This window comes from Mus caroli, unplaced genomic scaffold (genome assembly GCF_978045245.1).
Source record: "Mus caroli unplaced genomic scaffold, Mus_caroli_1 scaffold_7, whole genome shotgun sequence".
Taxonomy (NCBI): Eukaryota; Metazoa; Chordata; class Mammalia; order Rodentia; family Muridae; genus Mus; species Mus caroli.
In genome coordinates, this window is record NW_028227262.1 from 36,811,555 (window position 1) to 36,830,023 (window position 18,469).

The window sequence follows — 18,469 nt, forward strand, 5'->3', positions numbered from 1 at the left end:
GGCTTTGATGTGAGTAGTTCTGCTCCACCAGACCACATATTCTATACTATAATGTGCTGCCAATGATGGGCCTGAACACAATCCCAAAGTATGGGGGACAAGCTTGAATGAACCTAAACGTCCAAAGCTGTAAGCCAAAATAAAGGTTTTTTTCTTTATAAGCTGATTGTCTTAGGTATTACTTATACTGATGAAAATCTTTATGTCTGTGGGGCTAGTTTATGTACTTAACACACTATTCATTTTATGATTGTTCTGTGGTGTATTCCTCACTAAAATAAGATTTTCCTGTAAAGCAGGATGCATGTTACTGGAGGAACAGCAGCTTCAAGTCCTCTTCACTCTGGATGCATTAGACGCATAAGGCAGCCTTTCGATGGGTAAGTACAGAGTATCTTGTTTTCGGAACATGCCATTTCCCCAAATGTCAATAGCAGCACATGGATATACTACCCTCTACTTACAGATGTAAAGGCTGAGGTCCTGAGAAGTTAAGAGTAGCAGAGGGGCTGCTGATAACCCACACATACTCATTTGGTGTTGGTCATACCTGGAATGTCATACTTATTTCCATTCGTATATATTGAATCCCTGGGTCCCTGGGGTCCTATAAGTCCCTATGAGCTTCTGAGCTTGCTGAATGTGTGAATAACTTGCTGTAGGGCAGAGTGTGAGGAGTGGACATCTACCTACCCATGACTGCTGGAAGTTCATAAATAAACCCCTACCTTCCTCTGTTTTCACACAAGGTAATACTGCAGTGCATGCCTTCAAAAGAGTTTCCATCAGGACAAAGTTTCCTAAGTGGTATTGGTTTGAAAATGGGCCTTGTTCCAGCTGTCCCTTTCTATTCTCACCCAGTCTTTTGGATTGGTATTTCCTATAGTGACCTCTCATATAGCGCCCATGCTCTGGATTCCTGACTCTGCTGCTGGGAGGCTTCCAGGTGGGCCATTTGTCACTCACCTTTTTTCTTACCTATATCTGCATCTTTAGCTTCATCCCCTCAGTGGGGCACAGTGCAAGTTACAAGTTCAAATCCTGTTCCTCTTTTGCCCATGGGGTTCCTCTTTTATTTCCCTGAGAAAGAACCAGGTTGAACAAAAGAGCCAGAAACTCCAAGGCAGTCCCGCTGAATGCCAAGTTCATACCTAGTCCAAGAATTTCATTTGACTCTGACCACACTCATTTGCTGGACTGAGCTGATCTAGAAAACCAATAAAACCAATAAAAGTGGCAGGAGTCATTACTTACTTCTCCCCTGTACATCTAGATCTCTGAATTGCTTTAGCCAACCTGGTTTCCTAGTCTCAACACTGATCCGGCCATTATGCCTTCTTCCTGGCCTGGCACACTCTTATCAATCCTAAGCCATCTTCATACTGAAAGGCCCCTGCATCCTTACAGTCTTTGCCCAAGGTCAGTATTCTAAGGCCACATTGCTGAGCTATGCTGTTGATGCTGTATCTTTTCTCTATGACATTTGTTACTGTCTTAATTTTATATTATTTCTGTGTTTGCTTTAGTCTGTGCCCTCCAACTGACAATGACAGCTAGGAATCTTTACCACCTGAAATGGAGTCTAGTTATATCATAGATTCTCAATAAATACTCTCCCAATAAATGCCTAGAGAAAAAAAAAACAGAAGAATACCTCTGTCTAATATTAGGTTCAAGGTCAGCCTGAGACACTCTGTCAATGTTCTTGCTCCTTATGTCTCTCTATAAACCCTTTATAGAGCCACTCTTGGGTTTCTTTTAAACAAAAAGAGCATTAGGTTCATAGGATGTTTATGTATAAACTAAAGGCAAAGTGCCCATTTTCAATGCCTGCGTGTTTATGTCTGTGCTCTGCTTTTCCAGAGCATCATGACCTAGAACAATATGCTACAGCTCATCCATGTTTAGCTTCCTTACTTGCAAGATGAGGCGAAGAAATACCTAGCTCAGATAGCAGTTTGGAGTAAAATTGCAGGTAGATAAGACCTTGAAAAGCAAAGGGTGAAGCACAGTAGTTGCAAGAGTGTGTAGTTTTCATGCAGTTGTAAGTACTAAGTTCACATTTCAGCATCCTTACCTCTTAAAGTTAAATTAAGTGTGTTTCTCCTGAAGACACTTAGAATGATCTAAGCTCTGGATTTCCTATGTGGACTTCTATTGACTATGAGACTTTGTCTATCCATTCTGCTGTCTAAGCCAAGATCTCCTAATTTTTAATTCCTCCAATATGATTGAACTTCCAGCTCTTGATCTTTCTCCAGTCCCCCTCCTTTGCCTTTGAGAACTTTGTTACTCTCTGGTGTGGTCTGAATGTGAAGTGTTCCCATAGGCTCCTGTGTTCAAGAACTTTGTCCTCCTGCTATTAGATTCATTTTGAAATTTGTGAAAACTTTAGGAAGTAGAGCTGTGATGGGGGAAGAAGGTCATGATGGGGGAATCTGGACATTTTATAGCTCTGTCCACTTCCTGTCTTTTCTGTGTTTCCTCACTACAGATGGAATGTGACCAGCTCCATGTGTTCCTGTTTCTGCCATGAGGGACAGTACTCCTTCTTAACATGTGAACCAAATCATCTTACCTCCCTGATTCTTGTTGGTTTGGTTCCAGTAACAAGGATAGTCGCTAACACATGTAAAAGTAACTTTTATTCGCTTGATTTAATAGTTATTTGGGAGGCTTACTGCTGAATAAGCTCACTCTTTCTAGTTCTTTCTTAACTCTGGCTGGCTAGTTCAACTCAGCTGTTCTGGCTCAAACTCCTCTCCAAACTGACTGATTTTTCTCAGCTTCTCACTGAATTGCTGCTCATTACTGTGTATCAAGTATCTGATACAATGCCTGGCACATAGCATATACTGAATCCATCAATGACTAATGTCCTGGTGTGTTCTTTCCTGGCACATAGTAGCCCCTGTTGGATGTCTGTTTCCTGAGTGGAGTTGAAGAACCGCCTTGGGAGTCCTGGGTCCAGAAGTTCCTGATAAAGTATAGCCACCATGGTCTTGGCTCAGCAATCCTTATTTGGCTGTGTTTCTTTCATTTCCCATTAGTTACTCAATGGTACCCTGAAGCCTCGAACTCTAACTTTATGACCAGTTTCATGTGGCATCCCAATGTGGCTTGAGGCGATAGCAGAGCCAGGTTTAGATCCATCTTTTCCCACCAAGGAACCCCATAGCTTGGCCTTGCTGAGGCTGAACCTCCTTGTGTACAACTTGAAACAGTAGGGAAAAATGGGAAATGCCTCTGTCTTGCAGGATCCCCAGGAGAATTCACTGAGCTAAAACAATAAAACAAGAGAATGACAGAAAATGTCTGATAGCCTCTGACTTTTTGGTTTTCTTCTGATCTGTTCTCCCCACCTCCTGACTCCATGTTGTTTCTTCCTCACAAACAGTACCCTCACAAGTAGATGCCCTAGCTTTGTCCCAGCATGTCCCCATATTTGGAGCTGACTATTGAATACATATTCATGCCTCATTTTAGCTGCCAGCATTGGGAGTCTGCAGAAGCTGTAAATGTGACCTGAACAAAGCAGCAGTTTGATCACAGGCCTCACAACTTCAGCTCTGTGTGTCACCTCATCAGAGAGCCAACCTTTAGATTTCCTTTCAGAGCCTGCCCCACGGGCAGAGCAGATGCCAACTCACATGCCTCACAGACAGCTGACAGCTCATGGTGCCAGCCTCCTCGGGACTGCAAACCCACAGAAAAGAAAGTAAACTGTTCGTGTCTAGTGATGCCATAATGGAACACATAGCAATCATGGGGCTGTTTATGTAGCAATGGAGAAGGCTGCTGAGAAACTGGGTACCTCAACATGTACTGCTGACATCTTCTTAGAGATGAGAATGGGAATACACTGGCCTTGGACCTTGCATCTTGCTTGTTCCCATGTCTATAGGCTAGCAAATACTCAGTCCCAGCCTGTCTAATTTCCTCTGTCTTTTAAGACAAGAAATATGGCCATAAGTAACAGTCATGTTAACTATTACAGGCCATTGTCTTTCTGGAACAAACTTCAGTTCTCATACTAGCCAAAGAAGTTTTAGCCACTTGCTTTTTCTTTTTCTTTTTTTTTCCTTTCCTTTCCTTTCCTTTCCTATTCTCTCCTCTCCTCTCCTCTCCTCTCCTCTCCTCTCCTCTCCTCTCCTCTCCTCTCCTCTCCTCTCCTCTCCTCTCCTCTCCTCTCCTCTCCTCTTTTCTTTTCTTTTCGCAAGACCTTGAGTAAAAGTCAGAGAGCCTTTTATGAGATGGAAGTAAGCATAGGAAAACAGAGTAATAAAATACTTAAGTTTGGATATTATGATTTGTGAGAGATGCAAGTGGTTATTGCTTAGTGTGTGTCTCTCTATTCATTAAGTCAGGATGAAACCCAGCCATGTTAAGTAAGCTATTGTTTAGGAACCAATGATGATGGTTCATCTTCCTTGCAGGCTAAAATATTTGGAAGTACTTGAAAACATTACTGGAGCCATTTACCTGTCACTGGTCTCTCCTTAATTCCTTGGTTATGAAATGATGTCTTTCCAAATACCAGGTGAAAAGAAATCAGCAGACCGAGACATTGTATAAAAGAGAAATAAATCACGTGCATTGCTGGAACATAACTTCACGTATGATATCACTGCTCTTCACTAATTACTTTATGGTGGGTAGAAAGCTTCCTGATCAAATGCCTAGGACCATCCTAAGTCATCATTGAATGTGAGAACATTCCTCTCTCTCTCTCTCTAATGACTTGAAAAACCTCATCCTCCAGGGTGATGGAGAATCCTATTTGTGTTCGACACTTGATGCAAATTCTTTACTGAACGAGGAAACATGCATTTCATGTTTCACAAGTGGACTCTCATAAACAGTTGACTGTGGATGTTCAACCCTTTCTTTAATCTGACTTTCATGTCCAAGTTGCTTGTTTTCATATGGTTTTCCTACAGCCTGTAGATATCCTTAGGTGAGATTATTGTTGTATCCAGTATGTACTGCCATTTAGCCAATGATCCCTTCTGACATAGTCACTTTATTTGTGATTATACAGTTTCTATGGGCTAGGAATGTGTGTGTAGCTCTGGGGGTTCTTTGGGCTTCTCAATAATAATTAAGTTGTGGATTATGACTAATGTCTTCAGGCTCAAGGAGGTAAAGTCTTATATCAATTTTGTCTGAAGACTTTTGTTAGGATTTAATTCTTTATGGACTTTGGAATGAACTTTTGTGTCCTCTGATGGGTGATGTATGGGGTCCTTCTTTTGTTCTCTGCTATGTGGGCCTGTCTGCAGTACAGTTTGGACATGGCCATATACATAAGAGAGATCTGTAAGCATGTCCAGACAGGAAATATAAACAAGTTAGAAGGAGGCCTTTCTTTCTTTCCTTTCTCTGGCAAGATTCCCTTTCTGTTCCCCATAGTCAATCTGTTAAATTCAAGACACTAGATTCATCCACAGAAAACGAGAAAGCATTACAGAATGGTGTGAGTGCCAAAATACAGGAGTTCTCAAGTACCATTTTTAAAGGTCACCTGACACCAATGCCTGGAAAAAAATCAAAAACTAATTTTGATGCTTCTCTAACATGCAAACTGGTGATCTACATGAGCATAGGAGATTAACTGAAGTGTTTACACAGACCTAGTCTGCAGATGACCGGGGGTCGGGGGGCAGATTCTTATTTTTGTACTATTTGGAAGATCCTGGTGTAAAATGGAGTTCTATGTCCCATCTCAAGGGGGTGGGGGTAGGGTATTGATATTTCTTAAGATCATGCTTGCTGTGTAGGAAGTAATTAGTGGTACTAATATCTGAATTGTTTTGTGTGAAAAACAATGTAGAACAGAGGTGAACACTGACAAGAAAACTGTGAGGCAACAAATTAGTCAATAAAAGCAACTAAGAGATAGAAGGAAGACAATGGAGTCAGAGAACACAACACAGATTGATTCGGAACAATAGTTACAGTGCCACATCACCAAACATTGTACCAGCTGAGAACAACACCTGTGCGTGTGTTTGGGTATGTCTTTTATGAATGTTACATAGAAGTTAGTTATTTGTTTGTTTTGAGACAGGACCTCAGTATTTAGCTTTGGTTGTCTTAGAACTCACTATGTTGATCACGCTAGTCTTGAACTCACAGATCTGTCTGTTTCTGCCTCCCAGATTAAAATCATGACCATACTACTCGTAGCTTCATCTCTAGTTTTCACAATTCAAAGTAAACAAATAATTGAAAAATGTGGAAGTCAACTGTAAATGTTGCAATGATTATTTTCCTCCCTGGGAATTGGCATGTAAGCTAGAGAGTGTTGGATAGAAATAGCATTTTCATTAAATTTTATGACAGTTTAGATTTCAAACTTCTTTCAAATACACTACTATAAAATTAAAAATTAAATTTATAAATATTAATGTCAAGGCTAGAGAGATAGCTTAGTGCTTGTTGCTCTAGCAGAAGACCCAAGTTTGGTTCCTAGCACTCACGCTGAGTAGTTTACAATCACCTGTAACTCGAGCTCCAGGAAGTCTGATACTCTGCTTGACCTCCGAGGGTACCTGCCCTCATATGGATAAAGCCACACAGACATACAGAAGTACATAAAATTAAAAATAAATCTTAACAATATTAAAATCAGTGTTCAGTAGCACTAAAACCATTTCTGAATGAATATACAACCAACTTCAATACTATTTTAATTTAATTTTGCAGATGACTTCCCTAGATTAGCCCATGAACTTTTAACATTTCTACATATGGCTGTCTGGGGTTTATATTCTCTTACTAGGGAATCTAGTTTTTATGTTTTGTGTTAATAATTGTTAGAGAGATCTCAAGTAACTTTGTTGTTTCTCCACTGTGGAACATTTAGGAGCTTCCCTGTCTGTGATTATGATAATGAGTAACGTTGGTTTTTCATGAGAATACTTACTTTGTTTCTTTTATATGATTTATTCCACTATTAGAGTTACTATTAGTTGGAGCAACTAATAGAGTTACTGGAGGAACACTTATTATTTTTAATATGCATTATATTCCAAAACTCTATCAGTATAAAATACATTCAAGAGTTCTGGGTCTGAAGACGTGATTCAGTTGGGAGAATGCTAGCCTAGAGGGCAAGAAGCCTGGGGTTCACTGCCTAACACCCCATAAGACAGGTATAGTGGATCTTACCTATTTGAGGTAGTTTGGGATGTAGAAACTGGGGAACCAAAAGTTTAAGATCATCATGGGCTGCATGATACTCTGTCTTGAAAAATGCTCAAGGACAGGAGAGATGGCTCAGTGGTTAAGATTACTTGTGGGTTTTACTGGGGACTGTTCTGTTCTCTGCTCCCACAAGATGACTTACATACACCCATATACCCAGTTTCATGGGATCCAATGTCTGCTTCTGGCTTTGACAGGCCTCTACATGCAACTGGGCATACATTCACTCAGGTACACACCCATACACATAAAAATAAGTCCCTTAAAAAGTGTTTTAAATGACTTGTGCATCAGTGGTGGCTTCTTTCTAGGGACTTACTTCAACAGACATAAAATACATGAACTAGATCATCACCTCATTTATGTGGCAAGGGACATTAACTCACAATTTGTAGCAGTGTTATTTGCTATTCTGTTGGTACAGAATGCTGCTGTAGCATTCTGAAGCTTGCATTTTTAGTTTGGTCCAAAGCATAACATTGTCCCGTGAATTTTCTCTTTAGCAAGTGGCTTAGAGTTAACATATTTATTTTAGAAGGTTTTGTAAACATCCATCAACAACTATTTAGTACATTAATAGTAATGGCTTTTTCTACTATCCATGTTCCTTATTCTGTGTAGGGTATACATTTATGAGTTCCCAGTCCAAGGGAATATCATTTCCATCATAAGCCTACATGCATGGAGCTTGGGTTTGAACAGTGCGCAGCCCATGTTGTTGTATGTAACAGATCTGTTACAGCAAGCTACCCTGGAATAATTTACAAATGATAGACATCACTGCTGTAACCTTATTCCAAGGAAAGAAAAGTCCACTCCTCTCTGTATAAACAATATAATGGAAAAGTTCACCTTATTTTTGGTTACTAATGAGGGAGTCAGAAGCAAGCCTCTGCTTCTTTCTAAAGGTCTCCTAGGAGAAAATGAAGTAAGGTTGTTACAACGAAAGAGAAGTTCAGTATTGTTATAATAGCTATTCAGAATTTCCAGGGTTAAGGCAGAGAAGAGAAGGTGACCAGTCCTGAGATGAACATGGCCTAGGGTCTCGCCTCCATGTATCACCCAAGAAGCAGAGTCCAGTAGCAGTAGGACAAGCTGTTAACTCTATAGCACAGAAAGTCTGATCACTGATCTGAATATAGAGTGCTGAATGTTGGGGCTTTCATGGTTTTAAGTGTAGGGTAGTCCTCCACAGATGACCACCAAACACAGTTTAAAGCCAATTGAAAGTGTTTATACCAGTTGTCTGTGACTATACCCAACTATTTGGTGATGTAGCCCCAAGTGTCCAGACAAAACCTTTGGTATCTAGCTTGCTCAGCAGATTCAGGTAGTAAGGGTAGAGAGGAGAGCTTTTTAAAAGCAAATGATTTAGCAGAAGATAAGAGAACTTAGCTAGGACATCCTGATCTCAGGTTCCTAGGATAGAGTCTAGAATTTCCATGGAATTCCATCAAGAAGATCAAATTCTAGTTGAACATGAAATGGTCTCAACAAAAATATGTACTGGAAAAATCTCTTTACTGTCTTGCCACATTACGTTGAATGGACCAAATGACCTAGATGGTAAGTTCTGTCATGAGACTATGGTTCAATGAAGATCAAACTCTTCCTGGAATTTATTCTATCATGAGGATTTTTGGCTCATCCTTGACTCCTGTGCCACCCAGTAGAGACAGGGAGCCCCACTAATATCTCAGTCTCTCCCTAACCCATAGAGAATGCAATTCCAAGATGGGTCTGTATTTCCAGAATTATCCTTCTTATGGTGGAGAATATTCGAGAGTCTTAGGCTCAAATCAATCCAAAATCTTAGGTGATTTTGAAAGAACACAGAATCATCAGTATAGTGTTATCTGTAGAAATATATGGACCTTGTATTTCCTGTCTTCCTTGAGACATTTCTTGAATAAACAGAAACTTGAGATATGCTGTGATACATGTAGCTAATTAAAACAATATTCTTGTTTTATATAAAATGTTATACTCTTCCATTGCTGATGGGAATGCAAATATGTACAACCATTCTGGAAATCAATTTGGCTATTTCTCAGAAAATTGGGATCAGTCTTAACTAAATACCCACCTATGCTATTCCTGAACATATACCTAAAAGATGCTCCACCATACAACAAGGATACTTGCTTCACTATGAACAGCTTCACTTCAGAACAGCTTTATTCATAGTACCCAGACACTAGAAAGAATCCAGATGCTCCTCAACTAAAGAATGGATAAAGAAAATGTGATACAATCTACATAATGGAATTCTCCTCAGCTATTAAAAACACAGATATCATGGAATTTGCAGGCAAATGGATGGAAGTAGAAAATATCCTGAGTGAGTTAACTCAGACTTGAAGGAACATGCATAGTATGTACTCACGTATATGGATACGAGTCATAAAGTACAGGATACCCGTTCTAAAATCTGCAGACCCCAAGAGGCTAAATAACAAAGAGGGACCAAGGGAGGATGCTTGAGTCTCATTTTGTGGATGGATGGAGGGAACTAGGTGGAGAGAGGATAGGGATGGGAACAGTAGGGGCTGGGGATCAAGTGTAGGGATCGCTGAGGAAGGAGGATCAGGCTGCTGAGAAGGGGTAATTCTCTCAGACTTGCCAGAGTCCTGGAATACTCAAGGCTCAAACTGAGACTCTTAGCAGTGGAGGATATTGAGCCTGAGGTGGTCACCTCCAGTAGCCAAGGAGGACTCCTAGTGGAGGGGTAAGGACACCAACCCACCTACAAAACCTTCAACTCAAAATTTATCCTGCCTACAATATGTGCATGTACAAAGATGGAGCAAAGACTGAGAAAATGTCCAACCAATGGCTGTCCCAACTTAAGAACCATCCCATAGGCAAGAAACAGTCTCTGACACTATTAATGGTACTCTGTTATGCTTGTAAACAGGAGCCTAGCATAACTGTCCTCTGAGAAGCTCTCCCCAAAAGCTGACCAAAAAAGATGTGAAGCCTTACAGACACACATTAGATGGAGCTTGGGAAGTCTTGTGGAATAATTGGATTGAGGGGACTCCGAAGAAGACCAACAGAATCAACTAACTGGGAGGGCTCCCAGAGACTGAACCACCAACTAAAGAGCATACAAGGGCTATACTTAGGTGCCCTGCACATAAGGCTCAATATTCTCCACTGCTAAGAGTTTCAGTTTGAGCCTTGACCATAGGTAGCAGATGTGCAGCTTAGTCTTCATGTGGGTTCCCCAACAACTGGAGTGGGGGCTTAGCCTGACTCTTTTTCCTGCCTGTGGGTGTTGTTCCCTTGGGTTGTCTTGTCTGTCCTCTGTAAGAGAGGATGTTTCCTAGTCCTGCAGTTACTTGAGATACCAGGGTGGGATAGTTCCAGGAATACCCCCCTTCTCAGAGGTGAATCGGAGGCAATAGGAACCATGATAAGGCTGGGAGCAGAGGGAGGCTGCGATTGGGATATAAAGTTAATAAATAAGTTAATTAATGAAAAATGTTATAACAAGAGCTAGATAGATGAGTTATCACTTAAGGGCCCTAGCTGCTTCTCCAGGGGACTCTGGTCCAATTCCTAGCATCCACACAACAGCTTCTAACCAACACTAACCTCAGTTCCAGGAGATCTGGAGATCTAAGGCTGTGTTCTGGTCTTCATAGGTATTGCATGCACATGTTTTATAGACCTAGATATAGTTAGATATAGATAATGAAAAAAGCAATCTTAATAGAACACAAGAGAAAACAGTATTATAAGAACAAAATTATGAATTAAAGCTGACACGGATGTGGAAGAGTCTAAAAGGTAGCTTGGGACTGGGGTTACTCTTTGCCTGATGTTGAATTTTCAGGGTTCCTATCCATCCCTCTTCATCACAAATAGAAAGAACAATTTCTTATCTGTCACCACTAAAGGTAAAGCTGGCTCTCCTTGGACATTTCTTTTCCTGTCTCCAATTCTGTATCTTCTCAGACCCAAGTGAATTGAGCTGGGCCTCACAAAGCAGCTGGTAGACTCTCAGTGACAAATGATACAAGACTTACCAGCTGGTGGTATAACCCAAGCTCTAATGAGTCAGTTTCAAATTCAAGTTCAACGTTCATGTAAAATACCATTTACCATGGCAAAGAGTAATGAGAGTCGGAGAATTTTTCTAGCACACCCCACCCTGCTCTTGGCCAGCATGAATTATTAAAGTCAATGGGATTTTTTTCTTGTGCATAATACAGATGACATTTATTTAAAAAGCCAAGCTTTGCAATAAACTGCATGCAGATCACAGCCTGTGTGACATCAGATGGGTCACTCAAGCTCTCTAAGTTTCTTCGCCATCTGTAAACAGATTGAGGTAGTAATTAAAATCTTTCGCATACATCTTAGAATGTGTTATGTTCATAGCCCAGTTTTATATTAATATTCCCTTTCATAAAACAGTCTCTTTCATCTGTTAATGCAGTGTGGCTCAGCCTGTCTTTCTTGATTTTGAATCCCAGTTTTCAAATGAATAAAGGTTTGTGTGAAAAGATGTAGGCTTTTTAAGAAAACAAGAGGTGGGAAAGAGCCCTAAAGTGTAAAGTCATACACAAACAAATCGAAGAAATACTGTCTTGTAAACTTTACTTTCCTTAAGGGTGGGTTCCACGCCAGACTTTGGCTCGCCACTCTGGGTTCTAATGGGTTCAGTCTCAAGCCTCATTAGGCTCCCAGGGTGTGGTTTGATATGCATGATCTACAGTTTGTGAGAAGCCCAGAGCTATAGTTTTGTTTTATAAAATGAAGATTAATAACCAGCAACTGGCCCATTAATAACCTTGGGCATGTGGGGAAAAGCACATACTCAGATACATTTGTAATCCCATAAATATTGGTGAAACAGTAAACTGCAGATTCTAAATTAGTTAAGTTTCTAAGCCCATAAAGCACTTTCACTGCTCTCTGTTTTCTTTTCTAAAACACTCACCTGGGAACTTTCTTATATGCTCAAAGAAAACCTTTGAATTGATATGATTTTGATAGCGAAGAATGGATTTACATCAATACTCAATTTGCTTGTTGGGTCCCTGGAAGCTGGCTGTGATGTTTGTAACCATGCACTTAGCCCCCTTCACTGCTGAGTGTTCTCCTGGGGCCTAATCTTTCCACACTGTGTTTTTAGTATGGTTTCTTCTGCCTCCATCTGTGGCTTTAGTCTGGGAATGCTGCCCTTTCTGCACTCCAGAGTCTGATATAAGTACATTTGCCAAGTGCTCTCTAGTTTGCAAGTCACTGTGGTCATTCACTTAGCCCCAAGAACACTCCTTACAATAGATTCTGTTTTCCCCTGATGAAGAAAAACAGATTTTAAGGTTCTAGGTCACTTTCAAAGGCTGATACCAATTGGAGGTATTAGAGCTGAAAATTGACCCCATGTCTCCAGAATACTCCCTCTCATGGCATTTTTATAATTACAGAGGACAGAAAAACTATGATAGCAAAGGTCTGATTCTGTGTCTCCAAGTTCTCTGTTGCTGGCTGTTTCCTTAATGAGTGTCCCTGAATCCCTGTGCCTTACATGGCACGGACTCCCACTGCAAGATTCCCTCCTTTTTCTTGCTCATAAAACTGCTTCCTTGCCATTTGCTTAGTCTGGGTTGCTCACAAAAAACTGACCTGGAGCTGGAGCTTAGAATGCAAAATGCTTATCTGCAAGGTGATTCCAGGGACCAGAGAAAGAGTGAGGAGGTCCCTAGGAAGGAGGAACATGGGTAGAAGAATTAACACTGGGAAGCCAGCATTCATGTTCACGAAGTACATATGATTTAGCCCAGCTCAAGACAGTCTTCCCTGGGGGAGATCGCTTTCTGTCTTCTATTGGTTGATGTTTGTTTCTAAGGACAGTAGCATGTCTTTCTGTCTTCAGCATGGTGTGTCCATATTCCTGTCCTCAGATAATACCCCAAGGCTGACACATGGTCAGTTAGGACAAAGAGATTGAATTGCCCATTGGAGTTGCATTTTTTACCTCTGTCTGGAGGAGTAGAGATAATGGTTTGGGGGTGGGGGAGAGGTTGCAATCGTTTGTGTGTGTGGGGGGGGGGGCAATGGTGTGTGGGAGGGTGCCAGCAGGGGGAACAACAGTGACTTAAATATTTTTATGAATTCAAGTCATGAGATAGTTGCTTTCACAAGTTATTCTGTAGCCCATGTTTAGTCTCTTGAATGTAAGTGATAGAAAACCAAATGCAAAATGGACTTACTGGATGATAAGTGTAGACCCAAGGAAGGTTTGCCTTAGGTGGTGTTGTACTCTGGGGTTGTAGCTCCAAATCATGTCTGTTTCTTCCATATGCTGGCTGCTCTGGTTTACTTTTGACTGCTGAAATAAGTGTGACAACAAATAAGCAGTTTGGGGAGGAAAAGGTTGATTTGGCCTGCACATCCTTATCATGGTCTATCCCTGAAGGGAGTCAGGACAGTAACTCAAGCAGAATCCTGAGGCAGGAGCTGATGGCCATGGAGGAGTTATGTTTACTGATTTGCTACCCCTGGCTTGCTCTGTCCTCTTCCTTATACACCAGTACCACCTGTCCAGGAGTGGCACTACCTACAGTGAGCTGGGCCCTCCATATCATTCCTTAATTTAAAAAAAAAAAAGATTTTCTCAACTTAAGTCCCAGATAAGTCCAACTTGTGTCAAACTGATCATAGCTAACCAGAATGGTGGTGTCTCTACTCTCAGAGAGGATCTTTAACTACAGTCTAGAAATGCACAGAGTCACATCTTGCAGGAGAGTGAACAATTAGAAGTCTGGATGAAGTTCTAACCTTCACTCTAATTGGAGTAGCTCAGAACACCTGCCTACTCCAGGCTAAGCCCAGACAATAAAATGTATCAATTGAGGCAAGCTTGATGCAAGCTTATATACAGTGTCTCTAGTCCAGATGACACAGGCAACTGTTGGGAAGAAATGGGTCCTTAAATGACATCAGAAACCTCTTCCTACAGAAGAACAGATGTTGCTAAGCCAAAGCAGAAATACCCAATATGGTCTCCCAAGTGATTTAATTTTTAAATCACCATCTTACTTTATATATATATATAATTTTACTTCTAAGTGTGTGTGTGTGTGCATGTGTATGAGTTAAATGCACCTGAATGCATATTCCCACAGAGTCCAGAAGAGAGCATTTCTTGGAGCTGGAGTCACAGGTGGTTGTGAGACATATGACACAAGTCCTCTGCAAGATCAGTAGCTGTTCTTAACTGCTTGAACCCTCTCTCCAGCCCCTACTGTCTTATTGTTACCTTAGTTCCTAGATTTATCCCCTTTATTGTCTGTTTTTGGTGATTTGCATCCAGGCCTATATTCTTTGTCTACTCCATAGAGAGTTATTAGTAGAGATTACTTTTTTCTTCATGTGTTGTACTGGCTGGTTTTGTGGGTCAACTTGACATAAGATGGAGTTATCATGGAGAAAGGAGCCTCCCTTGAGGAAAAGCCTCCATAAGATCCAGCTGTAAGGCATTTTCTCATTTAGTGATCAAGGGGGGAGGCCTAGCCCATTGTGGGTGGTGCCATCTCTGGGCTGGTGGTCCTGGGTACTAGAAGAAAGCAGGCTGAGCAAGCCAGGGGAAGCAAGCCAGTAAGCAGCATCCCTCCATGGCCTCCGCATCAGCTCCTGCCTCCAGGTTCCTGCCCTGTGTGAGTTCCTGTCCTGATTTCCTTTGGGGATGAACAGCAGTGTGGAAGAGTAAGCTGAATAAACCCTTTCCTCCCCAACTTGCTTCTTGGTCATGATGTTTTATGCAAGAATACAAATCCTGGCTAAGATATGTATCTACTATAGTTTCTGTAGTCATGATTTTTTTTTTACCACAAATCTCTTTGGCACTGAAAAATCTAGAGAGAGAACTTAGGGGGCAAAAGAGCCACAGGCATACACAAGAACTTCTCTAAGGAGAGGCATAATTAGTCAATGGCATTAGTGATAAAAAGATAAATTCCCCTTTGGTTTAGGAAAAAATACTTTAAGGGCTGATGAATCTTCATTTGGAATCAAGATTAAATCTGACAAAAGACAAAAATTTGAAATTACATTAATGTCTACTTTGCAGAACACACATGTTACTGAAAATAACCAAACATTTTGTATCAGGATGTTAAACATGTCTCTTTCCAAATTATTCCATATCATGGCAGACATCTACCCTCATTCTCCAGGGATGTGTTTTATCTGTATTACTTAAATGAAACCGTCTAATTTAGGTCTTATTTTGTCTGATGCAGTCCCGACAGAACATATGTCAGTCTTTATCTTCTAGCAGTGACTTGATACATTGTACGTGAGAGAGCTGTGGACTGAAGGAGCCGTGGGTTCCCTGCTATTCTGTCTATTCTAGAGCCAATTAAACCCCATAGTGAGGTGCAGGGCTGGCTTATTTTGTCATGTGCCTGTCCAGTTTGTTAGTTGAAGGTCTACCATATGACAAAGGCAGGTCAAATGAATGTTTTACCCATCTTTGAGGAGTAAAACCATTAACGAAGTCATTGGTGTCATTAATAACCTCTACTGTTCTGAAATGTCCTCAGGACATGGTGTAGGTCTCGCTCTTGTGATCTTGGTTTCTGGTGTGTATTCTGTGCTACACACAAGGACATACTACCTGTTTTTTGGATTTGAAGTATGAAGTGTAATTTTTTAACAACTGTTCAATATGAGGACTGGCAGTTCCAAGGCTGTCCCATATTTACTTCATCTGGCCTTTCTAAGAGTAGCAGGTGGCACCATTTCAGTGTAACTAGCAGAAAGGTGCAGAATGGGAGTTAAGCAAAAGTCTGTTGGATATATAAATGTACAGCCCTTAGGCTGTACAAAGAATTTCTGAAAAACCCAACTTATTAAACTCATTTCTAGTTTCTCTCTCTTAAGCTTATCAAGGTTTTGTGGCTGATTGAAAGCTTTGGGTAGATTTGCTATAGGTCAGCTTTTGTGCATGGAAAGCAGGTGAGAATGGCAAAGATACCTTGATTCTGAGCCAACATGGGTATGATATCAGGTACTGTTGGTATCCCTCTCAGGTTCCATTTGACCAGCTGCTACATCCATTCTCATGAGGGCCAGGGTGGTTGCTGACAACTCACAACTTTATCCTTTTATTGAAGACCTTGCCTAGATAGTTGGAATTTCTACTCCTGAAAATTCCTGATTCCTTTTTAAGACATCATGCCTACCTTCTCCAAGAGAAAAATGGCAGATACCACTCTATAGGGATGTCAAGGGCCCCTCTGTCTCAAGTAAGGTGGCTCTCTGCTGTTATACGTGCTCTGCAGTGATTAGGATATGAGTGATCCTAGCAGAAATAATCATCTAGGCCCTTCCCTTTAACCCTTTTATTCTACTTCCTCATTTCCTGTGGGTTTTGTTCCTGAGAAAATTGTGTTGATATACATTGTAGCATCAAACTCAGTTTCTCAAAATGATTAACCTAACTCAGAAATAACTGATCACAGCATAGAGCGAAATGCTTCATATTTAATGTAGGCACACAGAGAAGTCCCATTCTCTTGCACTGAAGCCTCCCCAATATGACTTGATTAAAACCAAAATAATTACTGAAAAGGTTATACAAACTCTTAATGCTAGTAAGACACTTCCAAATACAATTTATTTGTTAGCCCCAAATAATTCAGAAGCTTATATATTCCTCCCTCAACTTTTCACTGGTTATGTGTTTTAAGGGAAATATATGAGTTTGGAGACTTTACTAGGGCCAGGGAAAATGTCTACTGTGACAGTGGAATAAACAGCAGTTTATAGATGTGTCTCTGTGCCCTCCAAAAACAGAAAGGTTGGCATGACAAGTTTGCCCAGGCTTGTTCAGAGGGTTCAGTCTTTCTTCCTGCAAAATGTGTTCAGCCTTCTCTGATTACTGAAGTCCAAGTAAGACACACAAAGAGAATTTTGCTTCTCTTGAAAGATCTGCTCAGACCAAAAAGAGGATTTTGCCCAAAGCTTCTCCTTGAGTATGACATTCTCTAGAAGTGGACCTTGATCCGAGGCCACCTCTAAAATTTGTCAGCTCATCAAGGTTGCAGATATGGGGAATGTCACTTTCTGAGCCCCAACATTGCTTTATGCATTTATTTACTTACTTATTTGGTGTCTGTAAGTGTTAGTGTATGCCACAGGTTCATTTGTATTAGAGGTGCACATGGCCCTGGTTGTCCCTCAGGTTCTTTCCATGGTGTTTTTGAATATAGGATCTTCCATTGCCCTGAGGCCACCATTCTGTGGGCTAGGGTGGCAAGCCAGGAAGCCCCATGCCTGGAATATCTCCAGTTCCCCAGCACTGGGATACAAGCATGTGCTCCCGCACCTGGCTTACTTCCATAGGCTTTGGGCTATCAAACTCATGCTTTTTGATACCATCATTTCACTGGCTGATATATCTCTCCTGTCCCCCAATACTAGTTTTTTTTTAAATAAAATATGATGTTTGTTAGTAGTAGCTGTCCATATTATACCTATAACAAGGTTTGTGTAGTGTTTTGAGCATCTGGACTGCTCATAAAAGGACCATTGTGTGGTTTCTGCCTCTCTGGTTCATCATGAGAAGACAGACTCAGAGGCAAGCTGGTAGTAGACTTGGGTCAGTTTCTGACTTCAGGATGTCTGCCTCTATGCCTTATATTCGACCTTCACCATCTCAGAGTCTTTTTCCAAATGCACATACTCATACCATTGAAATCCTGTTTTGTGAATTCAGAACCCCTTGATGTTTTTGGCTATTCTCTTTTGGCTATTTGAAGTTGCTCAATCAGCCTGGATATTTTTTTTAAAAACAAAACCAAAATGAAACAACCCATCTGAGATATTTGACTCCATCTAAATGTCAGCTCATTATTGCTTTGGGCGAAGGCCAATACAAAACTTCCCAGCCCAAAGACAAACAGTTGCAATGTGTTCTGTGGGAAAGGTTATGGTATTTCATAGAAAAGTGAATAAGAGAAAGTTTCTGCATACACACATAAACAACCTCTCAGAATTTATTTTTTCAGATAGTATTTGCCAAGGAAAAATGTGTGTTATCTACAGGAGTTTGTCAGAGAAAAAGCACCTAACTCTTTGGTTTAAAATATCAAATATCAGTTCAGATAGTTATTATTGTCACAAATAAATGATTAGTTTGTCTCCATATACGTATGATCTTTAGGACTGAGAAATACAACTCCACTAAGATAGAGGGGAAAAATGGGATGCATTGCTTAGGAGCATGGGCTATAAATAT